Source organism: Cyprinus carpio, chromosome A18, assembly GCF_018340385.1.
Source record: "Cyprinus carpio isolate SPL01 chromosome A18, ASM1834038v1, whole genome shotgun sequence".
Taxonomy (NCBI): Eukaryota; Metazoa; Chordata; class Actinopteri; order Cypriniformes; family Cyprinidae; genus Cyprinus; species Cyprinus carpio.
The window spans coordinates 22,255,220-22,271,452 of NC_056589.1; positions in this window are offsets into that span (position 1 = coordinate 22,255,220).

Below are 16,233 nucleotides of genomic sequence, written 5' to 3' on the forward strand. Positions count from 1 at the left end.
CGGCCTGACACACCACGAGTGATCGGTCTTAAAGTACCATCTTATTCCAAAGGAACAGATTGAATTCTGAGGTGACAAAGATATTTTTTCATAAGAGATAAAAAAAAATATAGCTTTAAGATTCCATGAAATGGTTTGACTAACACATTTTTTGCCAGCCTTACCTGTGCAATTTTACTTTAAAAATATCAAAAAGCTTATATGTTAGCAAAAAGCACATCACTAACATACAGATGTCTTCAAACTAACAGACATGAACTAAAAGCCACAAAACTCATATACTGATTTCATGGAATCCTTAAGAATGAAAAGAAATTCAATAATGAAAAAAAATAATAAAAACACACAAGTCCAAAAAAAAAGAAAAGAAAACCAATATCATATTGACCTTTGTATGAAAACACATCTTTTAAAGATCCCTATTGCACGTTACAATCAGGTTTGTCTGAATCCAGCCACTAGCATTTAATTTGAACAAATAAAAAGGTACTTTCTTGCCACAGCAACAGCATAGTGACCAACATAGTCTAAAACTACTTAGCCTTCACTAATTCAGCACATATAAAGCAACAGGAAATAGACTAATGAAAGGACCCAGGAAAGAAAAGCAAAGTGATGAGGTGGTTTGGAGATGGTGTTGTGAATCTGTCCTTCTTCAGTTATTATTACTAGGATTCTTGAGAGGTGTCCATCACTCCATTCTGATGAAAAGGATTGCTTTGCTTCCTAATTAAATTAGCGAGAGGAAGTGAGAGGAACGAGGGTGAAGATGAGGTGCTGAACTGAAACTGAAAAAGTGGGCGTGATTCGGCAGAACACGAGAATACACGTCTGCTCTGTTTGATTGGCCTGGACTCAGTGCTAAAATGTGACATCAAATTACATCTATTATTAACAAGGAGACAGAGACAGACAGTCATGAGGTGAAGAGGACGTGAAGATGGAGTTGGAAATGAAGGGATGTACAGGCAGAGAGAGAAGGGAGAGGGTAACAAGTGCATTTTAAGCAAGTGAATAATAAGGTACTCACTAAAATTTTACTCTCATGTTGCCAGACTTTTGACTAACTGCATGAAGTTGAGTCAAGATTGCAGCTTATTCTGACCAAGAACCTTAAACTTATAAAGAAAAAGACTGTCTGACCAACATATAAAGCGACCAATCTGAATTTATCTAGGTAGATTATACTGCAGTACGTTTTTCTAGAGCCAAACCCCCAATAATAAGAAGAAAAAAGAATAAAAAATAAAGTTACTTAACAAAAATAATAGTTACGAAATTTGACATTCTACTCTAAGTAATTAATTTTTTTTTCAATATTTCACACACATTTGTGGTTTAAAAAAAAGTATATAATTATTTATTTTTAAAGAAAATGACCAAAAATTATCGTTTTGCTAGATAAGATGCTTATTCCTCAGCTGGGATCGTGTAGAGCTCTTTGAAGCTGCACTGAAATGGCAATTTGGACCTTCAGTCCCACCACTGAAGTCCATTATATGGAGAAAAATCCTGAAATGATTCCTCAAAAACCTTAATATCTTTGTGACTGAAAACAGAAAGACATGAATATCTTGGATGACATGGGGGTGAGTAAATTGTCAGGAAATTTTTATTCTGGAAGTGGACTAATCCTTTAATATTTAGGGGGTTTGAAAATGCCTTTTCTAGATATTTGGTGGGTCACAACCTAAAAAGGGTAACAAATCTATTCTGATATGGTAGCATATTATACATAGATTATAATTGTGCATGGTGAAATAACAAAAATTATTCTTTTTTATTTTTATGTTGTATGTTTTTTTGGTGATGATTTTTTTATTATGATGATGATATTATATTTTATTATTTTATTTTTTTTGTTGTTGTTGTCCATCACATATTTACATGATCCTAGCAAATTTCCAGTCCAGCTTGCTAGCTTTGTTACGGTGTCATCATGACGAACCTCCTTCCAGTGATGACCAGCTGGGGGTTCTGGGATACGAGAATCCCTGTGGGATAAATTCAAACCTTATACTTCCTCTGAACACAACACACTGACTGTAGAGAGAAACATTACTTGATATTGCATATGTATGTTTTTTCAAAAGAGCTCTTGAGGGAAAATAGTGGCATGCAACTTTCTATAAAACATATCTGTGATGTGCTTTTGTTAGGCCTTGAATTCATGCCAGAGTGCTACAGCAATGATCCCACTTCTGAACCTATAATATGTGACCCTGGACCACAAAACCAGTCTTAAGTGTCAGTCTTAACAGTCTTCGAAATTGAGATTTATACATCGTAAATTAGCTTTCTATTGATGTATGGTTTATTAGGATCGGACAATATTTGGCTGAGATACAACTATTTGAAAATCTGCAATCTGAGGGTTCAAAAAAATCTAAATACTGAGAAAATCGCCTTTAAAGTTGTCCAAATGAATTCTTAGCAATGCATATTACTGATGAAAAATTAATTTTTGATATATTTACATTAGGAAATTGACAAAATATCTTCATGGAACATGATCTTTACTTAATATCCTAATGATTTTTGGCATAAAAGAAAAATTGATAATTTTGACCCATACAATGTATTTTTGGCTATTGCTACAAATATATCCCAGTGACTTAAGACCTGTTTTGTGGTCCATGGTCACATATTATGGCTCAAAAAAACTATGCTGACAGTGGACTGTTACGACTAATCCTCACTTGCTGCAGCTGATGATGACGTCTTCATGATGTCTAAAGATTGTAACTTTGATTTATACCGTATTTAAAACATTCAGATTTTATGAAGGACACCTAACAACTTCTCCTCTTTGCTTAAGTTCTTCCTGACTTCCACCTTCTGTTTATGCTTAGCATGGAGTTCTCCAAAATCACACTTGTTCAGATCCATTATTAGCTGTTTCTCCTCCAAATTTATCTCTATGCAGAAGAGCATGCATAACCATTAAAACCAAGACTTTCCAAATGAAGTTTGAGCTAGGATAACTTAAGACGTCTGTGAATTTGGATCTCTGCAGTTTTTTCTAAGACTGTGTGTTACAGTTGTTACGGTGTTACATTACAGTGTTAAATTAGTATTATTTATGTACTATTATATCATTTATTATTATTTTTTAATAATTAATAACATTTATTAATTAATTTTAACTGCAGTTTACATTGTATTTTAGTTGTGTCTGCTATTTCTATGTTAGTTTTTGTTTTAAATATTTTTGATGGTTTTAATCTATTTTTATTTAAATTTGACAACATCTAGTAATTCAACTTATTTTAGTTAGTTGCCACATTTTTTATGTTTTGTTTTTAATCTAATATTAATATTTTATTTTATTTAAGCTTTATTCTAATTACTGAAAAATGCAACTAAACTTATAACTAAATTACAACAAACTTATATACAGTATGTGCTAGTTAAAACATTATACACATATTTGAAAGAAAATAAAAAATAAGTGGTGAGGATCAGACCAGACACAGCTCTACAGTGGCCGTTCTGAGCAGCAACTTTCCTCATTGATTTAATTTTCTTTTCAAATCGGATGGCAGCAGAACTTGAACCACCAACTGTTATTTTGGCATAAAAGTTGGCATTAAATATATTGGAGGTTCACCAGGCAGTAAAATTAGAAATCTTGCCTTAGTTGCTGTATTTAACGAAGGTCAAAATAAATTTGGAGAAGAATTGTGACAAAATAATACACAACACCTGCCCAGATGGCATTTGGTTTCTCAGAGGACCCCAGAGTAAAAAAAAAACAAACAAAAAAAACAGCAGATAATTTGCACAAAAATTTGTCCTGAGGTTGGGTGAGAAAAACAGATTTGGAAAGGATTAAAATCAATATTAAAAGCTGTGAAACACAAATTTAACTTGACTCCTCAGGGAAAACTAGTTCCATCCAAACAGAGCTTTCAAGATAGTGGCTGCTCACTTCATATGTCTACCAGACATCTGATAAGCATGAAGCTGAGGGCACTGCTTTGTATCCATACAGGGTGATAGACCAAGCACAAATTGCTTGAACTGCGTGAACTTCGGCTGACCTTGGGTAAGCATATATGTGTGAAGATCAGAAAATGCTCACAGACAACCTGATGTTTTTAGGAAAAACACAAACACTTGAATTGCACATACAGTATCAGAACTTGGCCTTTTTCTGTAACAACAGCAAGAATTGTTTCAAGGAAGAATATGTGAGAAAAAAAACTGATGAGAGAAAATTAAAAAGAGTATTGTTTAGCTAAAGAAGCTATCCATTTTCAAATGATCCAAATTGTCCCAAAGCTTCTGGTAGTAAAGACTTTGAATCATAATATTTTAAATTTTAAATTGTAATCATATTTTCACAACATTATTGTTTTTACTGTATTTTGATTAAATAAATGCATCCTTGTTGAGCAGTGACTTAAAAAAAAATAAAATAAAAAATAACGTCATCCCCAAACTTGTTTCATAGTGTACATCGCTCAAATGTTAGAACTATGACTTTGACTTTGCTTGGGTCAAGATTGTGAGAGATTACAGCAACTTTTTGAGTTAGCCATGCATTCAAATTGATTCCAGTCGGCAGTCCTGTCATGAATTGCAACTCTGTGAAGGAAAACCATACATTTTTCTTGAGACTGGGTAAAAGATTCAGTGCTTGAGACTTTTGTGACACATATTAACATGTATTTATCTGTCAGATGCTTTTAACCCTACCGCAACTTAGCATTCAAAGTATACATTTTATCAGATCCTACTTTCCTTGGGAATCGAACCCAAGACATTGGCATTGCTAGTACCTTGCTATACTGTGTAAGCTAATAATAAATTGACAAATAATTAATAGACTTCTAAAGCATTTTAATGTATTCAATAATTTACTCATCTTCCATAATAATGTCTTTGAATGATCTACTTCTGGGAGCTTTTCTCAGCAAATATTGAAAATGTCACCAATTAAATGGTATTTTATGTTAATGAATTAAAATTGTTACTATAGACAGCCCTACTTCAAATTTAAACTCCTTTGAGTGTACAATTTAAGTTTTTTTTTAGCAGCTGTCTACATCTCAGTGACTAAAAAAAGCCTGCCTTCTGATCCTTTGCACTGAAATTGCTTTGGGATTTGTTTTGTTTTATGATTTAAGTTAACAACAAGTACATCCTACATCAGAAGACACTAAAGATCATCCAAACAGCTCTAGAGGACCCAGATCCCCTCACCTGTGATGATCACAGCTTCCCCGTGGGGCACAGGAAAGCAGAAAGAGGAGGACGACAAGTGAAAAACGAGAGGAGAGAAAAGTAAGTATGAGATGGAAGGGTCACAGAGGACTGCCATACGCATTTCTCTTTTGTCGGCTTATGATTTATTCTTGCACTTTTGCGGTGCTAAATGTCACACTAACACTGATTCACTCTAATCTCTCCTCCTGGGGCTGGTGAAGAGAACCTGTGCCACGGGACCTCACATAAGCAATTTCCTCTGACCTGCCCCCCCTCCATCTCCCCATTCTGTCACACACATACACATGCTCGACCATGAATGGCACCCCTGGGCCATTAACCAGGGAGCAGAGCCCAGCACAGAGGGGAGGAAAAGAGTAAAATGAGAGGGAAAGTGAGAGAAGGGCCCAAAAATGGCACACGAACAGACTCTCAATCATCACAAACCCACAAATCAATTACAACGCATAAGAGCACAGCTCGATCCATGACTCTATACCAGGGGTGTCAAACTAAATTCCTGGAGGGCCGGAGCCCTGCAGAGTTTAGATTCAACCCTAATTAAACACACCTGATACAATTAATCAAGTCCTTCAGACTTATTTGAAGGCTCCGGCCCTCCAAGAATCGAGTTTGACACCCCTGCTCTGTCTATACCGTTGAATAAATCAAATTTATTAAACGGCACAACAATCTGGCAATCAAGAAATGTGTCACTGTATTTAAAGCTAAAAGGTCATTTCTGTAAAAACAAATGGAAAAAAAGTAGAATACCAATTTTCTTTTAAACTGTTGCAGTGCTTTGATTTTTCTTCCAGTCGGTTAAAGATTTGATACATTGCATAAATTGTATTCTACTTGAAATATTTTATTCATTTTATATTCTACCAGTGATAAAACTGTGCTTGATATTGATAAGTTTTGTTAGGGAGTGGCACTGGTAGGGAGCCTTTGAGTTTCATGGGAGCTCTGTTATGATTACTACTATATAGGGAAGCTGAAATTGTGTATAACACATAACAGTGACTGTAAAATGGATATTTAGGTACTGGAGTGGTATTTTGAAGTTTTAAATTTGAAATAGGGTCATTAGGTTCGTTTTGGGCTAGTTATGTTTTTCGCAGATATGGCAACACTCAAGTGATCTTGCCCATGTAAAACTCACCAACAGACTGCTAAGATGTTTAGGGTTAAAAGGGAATTTGTATGTTGCTGCTAAGACATTCAGAGTGTTTTTACTGTGTTGCTTGCTAGCATGATATGAGTGATTACTAACTGACCATGAACCTAGTAGTGCAGGTCCCTCCTTCAATCTAAGTTTATGTTTTTTTTTTTACACATCTTTTATCATCTGCCATGTACAAAATGTAAGTCTACTTAAAAAAAAAAAAAGTAACAGCACAAAGAGATTTGAGATTTAATTCAGCATTAGTAATAGTTTCCAGAACAGATTTCCCAAACTCTGGTTGGGCTAGGGATGCACAATATATCTGCACCATAACAGTTATACGCTTTTTTTTATATCACTAATAACATTTTAACATTTAAATTACATAATCTATTCTAGCACCAACTTTAAAGGACTAGATTATGCAATATTATGCTAGATGCTACATTATGGTAAAGATGTAACACTTTAACAGGGTCAAATTATTCAAACTCTCATTCAATTCCTTTGGACTTTCTAAGCTCTCTACTGTAAAGTGTTAAGTTTTTAGGGACAATTCAACCAGCAGTGCAATTTCATCATATATATATATATATATATATATATATATATCTATATATATATATATATATATATATATATATATATATATACCATCATCCAAATCTAAATGACTTTCATCTGAGGAACACCAAAAAATATATTTTAATGAATGCTAGTAGCCATACAGTCTTAGTGACCACTGATGTTTAATGTATAGACAAAAACAATACTATATAGTATGCGATTAACAGAAAGTAAAATGAGTAGTATGTCCAAATTCATGGTATTCACGAAAAAAAAGTAGGCAAAGCGTACCCAGATAACTTGCTACTTCCACCGAGATTCTGAATTCAATAGACATTTTCCTATCTCATGAGGTCACGGAAAGGTATTATGAATGGCAGTGAAGCAAGGCAACTGATGCTGGTAGTGATAGAAACAACATGTCAGATGCAGTATGTCCGAATACTTTATTCATCTTTCATGCTGTACATAATAATGTTGTGATGGCAAAATTCACTAGCATTTACAGTAAATGATTTATTAAAATTTTTGGTGTTTTCTTAATTTTTAATATATATCAGACATTTATTGGTTACTTGAAAAAATAACTGGAAAACAAAACTTATCTGTCTTGGCTAGAATTTCAATATTGTTGCTTCTGTAGTTGAAGCCATCACTAAGAAAAAACAATCAATGATGAATTCTCCTATACTTGCATTTCCACTTATCCTAAAAACAGTTTTGTATCTAGTTAAGAGTTAAGATGCTCACTGATTATGTCCTGTGGCGCCGGGTTCTGGCGGGCCTCTAATGTGCAGTAATTACCAAATGCTAAGAAGTACATAAACACGCCTCCTCTCTCCCAGCACACTTTTCATTGACCTTGTTTTTCTAATTGCTGTCTACATTGCACAGTCAATGAATGTGGGCACAACTGGGGGCAGCCATATATTGAAACACAAGAAATTCATTATCCACTAAGCCCTCAATGGTATTCTGAAGTTTAGTCTTCATTAATAAGTACTAAATTGGTCAAACGGTCATGACACATCTAAATGAACATTTTTAAACAAGTGTTTGCTGCAACCGCTACTCTGCAGATCACCCAGGAGAAAACAACGAGCAACAAACAGGTTGACACAAAAACACACTTTAGGAAAGCACTATAATAATAGAGCCTGTGTCTCATCACTTGAATTCCTCTCTCGCTCATTCTTGAGATTGACAGTCGGGCACGGGGCGGGGACTGTGCTCAGTGAAGCGAGCAGGGGCTTCCGTGTTATAATAAAACAGTTAAATTGGATTTGTTCATATGCGGGAAGCGAGTTGTCTGGATTAGCATATCAATGCCTTTACACAAATCGTATTTTCAAGAGCATTGAGCACTAAGCAGCACGAAATTAATTCTGCATGATATGCCCCGAGGCCTTCTGGGATGCTGTAAGCTTCATAACAGTTCCGTACTCATAACCTGACACCCATCCCTCCTAGAGCCTCCACAAACATGTAACTGTAAAAGCTAGTGGTTAAAGATTGAGCTAGGCTTACAAGTGTTGGAGATGTTTACCTTCCTCCAGTCCCTGAAGAAGTTATTGCGGAAGACCACTTTTGTGGTGTATTCGTGATCCAGCATCTGAGCAAAGAATAGGGCCACTTCCTCAGCTGCTAGGCTGAGCTTCACTGGCTTTCCTACAACAAAACAGAACATATTTACTTCCTCTAAGGACATTAGCGACTAAAGCAACCAGCTAACAACCAGCTACATGTGGGTTGGGTCAAAGTACTTCAAATTAATTATGTATGTTATATAAACATGGAGTAGATGATTTAATGATCATCTAGTGTTTATCAACTAATGTTAATATATTGACATTGATATTTAAAATCAACATAAAATGAAAATGCACCCTTATTTATAACTAATCGTTTGTGCATATAGGTTTCATTTTTTACGTTCTTTTGATGTCATCATTTCTAATCAAAAAGTCATTTTTGAGTGCAATGTCCAAAATTCAGAATCCTATGGATATTTAACAAACTACTTTTGTTTCATCACCAGATTAATAAGACATTTAATAATGCTGTTATATGAATCTTCAGAAGATCTAGCAATATATTCATTTCATACTTTATAACGTAGTGATGCCTAAATTCACTTTTTTTTGCACTATCATTCAATTCAAAATTTAAATTGATCAGTCATTCACAAACATAGTGATTAGTTATTATAGTGCTTTCTTTTTCAACATTTCATTGTTTGCAAGGCGCAAAAAGAAAATTCACTCTTCTGATCATCAAAAAAAAAATCACATATCTCCTCTGTAAGCTGAATGATCTGAGATTTCATTCATGTGTAAAGCACTAATTGCATGCAAGTTTAATAATTAGTGTACACTAATCCTAAATATGAGTATTCTAATGACTAAAAGTTTGTTTCTGTAAATTCAGCATTAGTTAATCTATTTATTAGCTTATTTCCTCCTAAGACAAAAGCACATAAATAAGATATTGTTTGCAAAGATCTACCACAGAAGATTGTTGAAGGATTTTATAACCATCTTAAAGGGTTAGTTCACCCAAATCTGAAAAGTCTGTCATTAATTACTCACCCTTGTGTTGTTTCAAATCTGTAACACCTTTGTTCATCTTCAGAACACAAATTAAGATTTTTTTCTTTGGAATCTGTAGTTGTCTGACCCTGCATGGACAGCAATGCAACTGAAATGTTCCCAAGTCCAGAATTTTTCTTTGGAATCTGGAGCTGTCTGACCCTGCATGGACAGCAATGCAACTGAAATGTTAGTGAAAAAAAAATCACAACAACGTAGAAAACAGTTCCGGCGAAGGTCTTACGGGTTTGAAATGACACAAGGGTGAGTAATTAATGACAGAATTTTCATATTTGGGCGAACTAACACTTTAAGATGAGTCATCATCAGACTCATGTTCCCACAGGACACAACAGCACACACAGCAAAATAGGACTTTAAATGCATCACGGAGAATCATGGCCTGGGACAAATATAATCAAAACTGCATTTATAGCTTACCGTTAAGAGAGTCTCAGTTACAAAATCCAAATACTTCCCCCTCTGGTTTATTCTACCAAGATTAATGGCCTGGGCCTTCCAAAACGCACTTATAGTTTAAGAAACGCCTCTCTACGGTAAATGGCAGAGTGGATATTAATAGAGGAAGCTGACCTTAAAGTTTAGTAAAGAGATTAAAGATTCTTCCTGTGCTCTATAGAGCACGCCTGACACCAGCAGAGGAAGAGGTCAACCTTGAGCTGGGCTGTGTGCCCAAACCGAGAAAATTAAAGGGAAAAGCACTGACCAATGAACTGACCGCTCTCTGACCAAAATCTCTCTCTTTTGTACACGTTTTGCTTTGAAACGATTCCATGTGATGCATCAGTAAGACAGACACAACTAGATCTTTATAATGTCTGAATATGTACCGCTATAGTAAAACTGAACATCATCTGGAAGGGGTTGTTACTCGGGAGGGAAATACGGCTCTTTGTGTTCTAGAAACTTCCATTTAATTCCATGCTCATACTTCTCTTCTTCCCACCTGTGAAAGAGTCAAGAAGTCAAGAAAAGTAGAAAAGAGACAAACAAAACTTCCGGACTAAAAGGTGTCTCTCTTCCGAACAGACAAGAAGATGCATGCAGACAGCCCTACCATCTCCATCTTTGATTTTCTTCCTCTTCTTTCTTCTTTATCTTGAGAGCCCTGGCTGCCTCGATCTCTGCCTTGTTTTTTTTTATTTATTTTTTTATTATTATTATTGTTATTATTATTATTTTTTTTACATTTTAATTGAACATATCACCTACATAACAACTTGAAATTAACTTTGGGTACAATATTACACTTCAAAAGTTGACAGGAGGATTAACACTCTACTACGAACTGTGAAACTGTCAAAACAGGATATACACAAAAACAGGATTAATTGTGCCTTATTGCTGTTGACAACTTGGTTGCAAGTTTAGAGTTTTTGAGGTAAAACTTGCAGGGTATAGTATCTCTAAACATATATTTTTAGTTACAATGGAGGAATATAGTAGTGACAAATGGCATTTTGCTATTCAGAAAAAAAGCTTTTCTCATTGAGATGATCTCTTTAAGAAACTGAAGCACACAGAATTCTAGTCTGCAGTAGGAAAATAGACAACACCCGACCAGAATAAAGTCCTGAGGGGCAGTGTAGACTGCATCTTTTCACAGTACGCCAAAAACAAAACTGTAAACGATTTCACCTGAGAATAAGATTTTGGGCTCTGCAAGAGAGAAATGTTCTCCAAAACTGCTTTCCGCAGAACTAAAATTACTATCACCGGTAGAGAGAAATAGTTTTTGAACAAAATGACGGCTTTTCAGCACAGGCAATCGATTTTGCGACATGGACTTTTAAATCCATCAGATTGGAGGGTGACTGCGAAGTTGCTGTTGACCTGCAGTTGGAAGTTCAGATAAATAGCAAAAGATGAATGAAATCACATTTCTGTGATTTGTGTGAAAAAATGGAAAGGGCTAATATGCGGTAAAGAAATTAATATAAAATCAACCCTGTATGGTACAGAATTATAGTTCACGAGTTCACGCTTACATATAATTAGCTGAAGTATGGTAATGCATATTTGGCGTGCTGTCCGGGGAAGGGCTCCGGCTCGGGAATGGCCCGAACCTAGAGTACCACACCTCTCAGTTCTTCTCGCTATAATCAAGGTACCGCTAATGCACTTTGGGTAAAACCCACCTTTTTCTTCTTCACTGTTGCTGAGTTTCCTTGTCCCTCTTCTGCAACTTTCTTCTTATTTGGCCTTTCAAAGACATTTGAAATACATGTAAAGCATCCCTTTGAAGAGCACCAAACCAGTATATTACAATGATTTATAAAGGATCATGTGACAGTGAAGACTGGAGTAATGGCTGCTGAAAATTCAGCTTCGCCATCACAAGGAGAAAATTACATTTTAAATTTTATTAAAAAAAAAGAAAAACTAATTATTTTAGACTGTAATAATATTTCATGATATTGCTGTTTTTAAATGGATTTTTAATAAAATACATACTGCCTTGGTAAGCATACCAGAAGAGACTTTCAAAAAGATAAAACCCCTAAACGTTTAAATAACAGCATATATTTAGAATGGGCCCATCATATACAGCTCTCTGTGATTAATGCACATGAACACTTTAGAAATTCCATAATCTTTCTGGCAAATAAATTAAACGTAGTCAATTAATTGCAAGGTCTCTGAAATCCATCTGAAAATGTCATTTTATATTCAATTATGTAAAAGCACATTTATTCATGTATATCATGTATGTTGGTGATCCTCCAATGAACAAAACCATGTTAATTATATGACTAAAGATTAGCCATAAATTATTAAATATCCAAGCTGCTCTTTTCCATATAATAAAAGTAAATGGCGAGCTGTCATTGATACCTTCCACCTTCACTGTATAGACAAAAAGCACCTTTGAGATTTAGCTTAACATCTCCTTTTGTGATAGTAAATCATACAGGATTGGAATTATATTAAGGTGAGTAAGTTTTGGGGTGATTTATGCCTAAGTAAAAAATGCCACAGCTTACCCCACTGCTTTTATAAATAAGAAATATATCAAGCAGGATCTGATATTGGCTTATTCATTCATTGCTACGCCTAGAAAAAACAAACACTTACAAAGGCACTTCAGAGGTAGAAGAGGGACCACCCGTGTTATCTGCCTTTCTTTTCCTCTTTTTCCCTTTCCCTTTTGTTACAAAGTCTGAATCTTCCTCTGGCTCTTCCTTCACATTCACCTGAGAGCTAAAACAGACAAACAGCCAAAAACACATTTAAAAGCTTTAAGAACTTCAGTCTAAAAAAAAACCCTAAAAGGACAAATATGCATTGACCAATGACAATGACTAAATTACGGTGATAACACAATAATGCTTAATGGCCACTGATGATAATTATATAATTATAGTAATTATGCCCAAGGATAATTGCGGAGAGATGCAAGCTTCTATTTCCATGAAGCATGATTCAGATGTGGCGGGAGGTGAGCAGACCAAATCAATTAATTATGATTACCATAACAAATGGTTAAATTCAGCAGAGAACTTTCAGGGAGAGATTAAGTGTAAAAGAACACTCGGACACCTTCAGCAGTTTTAGAGTCTGACCTGTGCCGTGTAAATCAACCTCCCACCTGCAATCACCAGCAGGAGTTGATTTACAAAGCGCCTGATTGTCAAAGTCCCTGATTAGAGATGTACTGTTCTTATCTTATCTGAATCTGACAGAAACAGTCAATGAGAGATTTTATATGGTCCAACTTTTATATATAACAATCTTATATATTAAATTTATTTCTGTATATGAAATATCAATTCATGTTGTGCAGATTTATGCCTCAGGCTCCAATCCATTCCACCCCAGGACCCCCTCCCACCCAGTCTGATCTGAAGGCTTTAAACTTATTACTTTTCTGACATGCCACAGCTTTCTTTCCAATAAATAAATTAATTTTCTGAAAGACAGCCAATGTAGAGAGAAAATCGGAATGGATATTGTCCAGAACTGCGCACATTCAAATCATCAGAATTAATTTTCATCAACTCCAAAGGCAAAAAAAAATAAAAAAAGTATGATTGCATATTTGAATCGTAAATGGATTAAAACTCATTTCCAAGTGCAGCTGCTGATGCCATTTACTCTAAATCAAAAGCCTGAATCAGTGAAACTACATGCGCAGTCCTGGCCACCAAAAATACCATCACATGTGACACAGCGATCTCACTGTACCTTCTGTCAGCGTTGTCCATGCTTTTGTCCGCGCTTTCCTCTTTAGGGGTTTTCATCTGAAATAAAGAATATAACAACCTGATGGAAACTTTTGTACTGCTTTTCTCAAACGTTTAAGAATTAAATGAAATATATCATTTAAAAAAATTATGTTTATGTATGTATATATGTGTGCAAATACAGATCACAAAAGATTGGTTGGTATGATTTTAATGGTTTCTTGATCACCAAGGCTGCATTTATGTGTGCAAAAATACAGTTAAAACAGGAATATTGTGAAATATTACTACTAATGAAAAGAGCTGCTTTCTACTTCATTAGATTTTAAAATGTACTTAATTCCTGAATTTTCAGCAGCCATTACTCCAGTCTTTAGTGTCACATGATCCTTCACAAATCATTCTAATATGCCGATTTGGCACTTGAGAAACATTTCTTCTTATCAATGTTGAAAAGAGTAGCTGACTAATATTTTTGTCGAAACCATTTTTTTTTTTTTACAGAATTATTTGCTAAACAAAACATTGTATATTGGAAATTGTTATTAATTGTTATGTTTAATAGTAACTTTCGATCAATTCAGTGTGTCCTTATGGAAAATATAAGTTATAATTTCTAAATCAAATGCTAATAATCAAAAATAAGTTCCAAACAACCAACTTATTTACGTGACAAGGATATTCCTATAAAATCCCATCTTATTCCACTCTGCAAGTACCAGTAAATCACTGTATTAAGATAGTTGGCAGGTAATAAATAAAAAGAGGCAATACATGGAAATATCGAAGAGATGAAGAAGCTCAAGAAGCTGCATTATGCTAATGTAAATGTGCATGGGGAAAGTAGGGCTATTTGTGGGTTTGACACACCACAGGGAAGCCCAGTCTAATCAATGGCTTACAACCTGCTATCAGGGAAAGCCATCTAGATCACTTGAGGCCAAACCGGAGCCCGGAGCTGTCAAGGAGAATCATATTACACTACAAAAATATCAGCATGGCAGGAAGTAGGTTGCATTAGAGAACAGACTTGCATAATGGCAAAATACTATTACTATCGTTCACAGATAATGAGTGGTTTTGTGCAGCCGCCTTGAAGAGGGAAGACTGCACTGTTTGCTTTCCTCTGAGTAACAGTGTATTCTTGTTACAACAAGGTTTTCATAACCTATGAATCCCGATCACAGGCTTGATTGCTCGCTGACTAAATGCTTTTAGGTTATACTCTGTGTAGCAGTCTGTTCTTGTTATATTTGGGCCTCTGTAACCTACAGTACGAAACAGGCTCTGAATGATATGTCTGCATAAATATTCCTTCAGAGCAAAGCTAACAGGGCCTCTTAATTAAGCAAGACTTGAAGAGAGAATCCCAGGGGCATGACGAAAGAAAATTAATGGTGACATTGAAAAACTACCTTCCTGTGTGTTTTCCCCTTTCCTTCATGCTGAGGCTTCACCTTGCCTTTGGCCTTTGCTTTCTTTTTCTTGAGCTTTACTCTGCAGAGGAACAAAAAGGAAGAGGAAAAGATGATTAGAGGAATATGAGACAAAAGACAAACCTATATGAGAAAAGAAGGAGGGGTGGGAATAGATGAGACGAGGAGGAACATAAAAAGGCCATTAGTGCTGAAGAGTTCTGAATCCATATTATCGCTTTACAAATAAACATCTCCCTTCACTGGAGTGTGTGACAGCCTGCCAGCAGGCCTCGTCACAACAGGCTGCTGTCAGAAACACTTACAGGTGTCTAAGTCTTTCATCAGCTTAATTACAAACGCCAGAGACAGATGGATGTCCCCGGTGTTAGTGTGCCCATATAATGCATTAGATATCAAAGTAAAATAATTTATTCATAAAGAAGATGGAGTATAACTCTCTGAATAATGAATGCAAGCTCTTTGGCACTCACTTCACACTTGGTTAGATTTACGATTTCTGGTGCACATCATTTGTTTGGGAGGCTCAATTTGTCGCCATCTTTCGCAGTAACACGAAAGGCGTTTCCTGCTGCAAAGTGCAGCGCTGTGTCTAATAATGTGCAGCTGTTGTTTGTGTTGCCATTAAATCATGCTTATTTTCAGCTGAATAACAAATATTTAGCTCACTTGTATACTCATATACAGAATTCACAGATGTATTAGGGTTGATAGTGAGTTTGAATGGAGTGTGTGCCAGCAAGGCACAATCACAGGATGGAAGTCAGTCAAGATCAAGGGCTTCTTTTACCTACAGTACAATTGGACAAGTGTTTGTTTGTGATGTATAAAGGGCCTAGTGGTGTGTTGTAATTTCACTAACAGCTGCAATCACCCAAGTGCATCACCGCTTGAGTCTGGATTATCTTTCAACTCTTTTTTTCACAGCTTTCACGGAGTTGGAGCCTTCTGCCGTCCCTAAAAGTTGATGTCAACAATTCAACTGAATTCACTGTTGAACGCATTCAATTCAGATTTAACTAAAGGCAGCCCTTGTGCAAAGCAGACGTCTTAATATG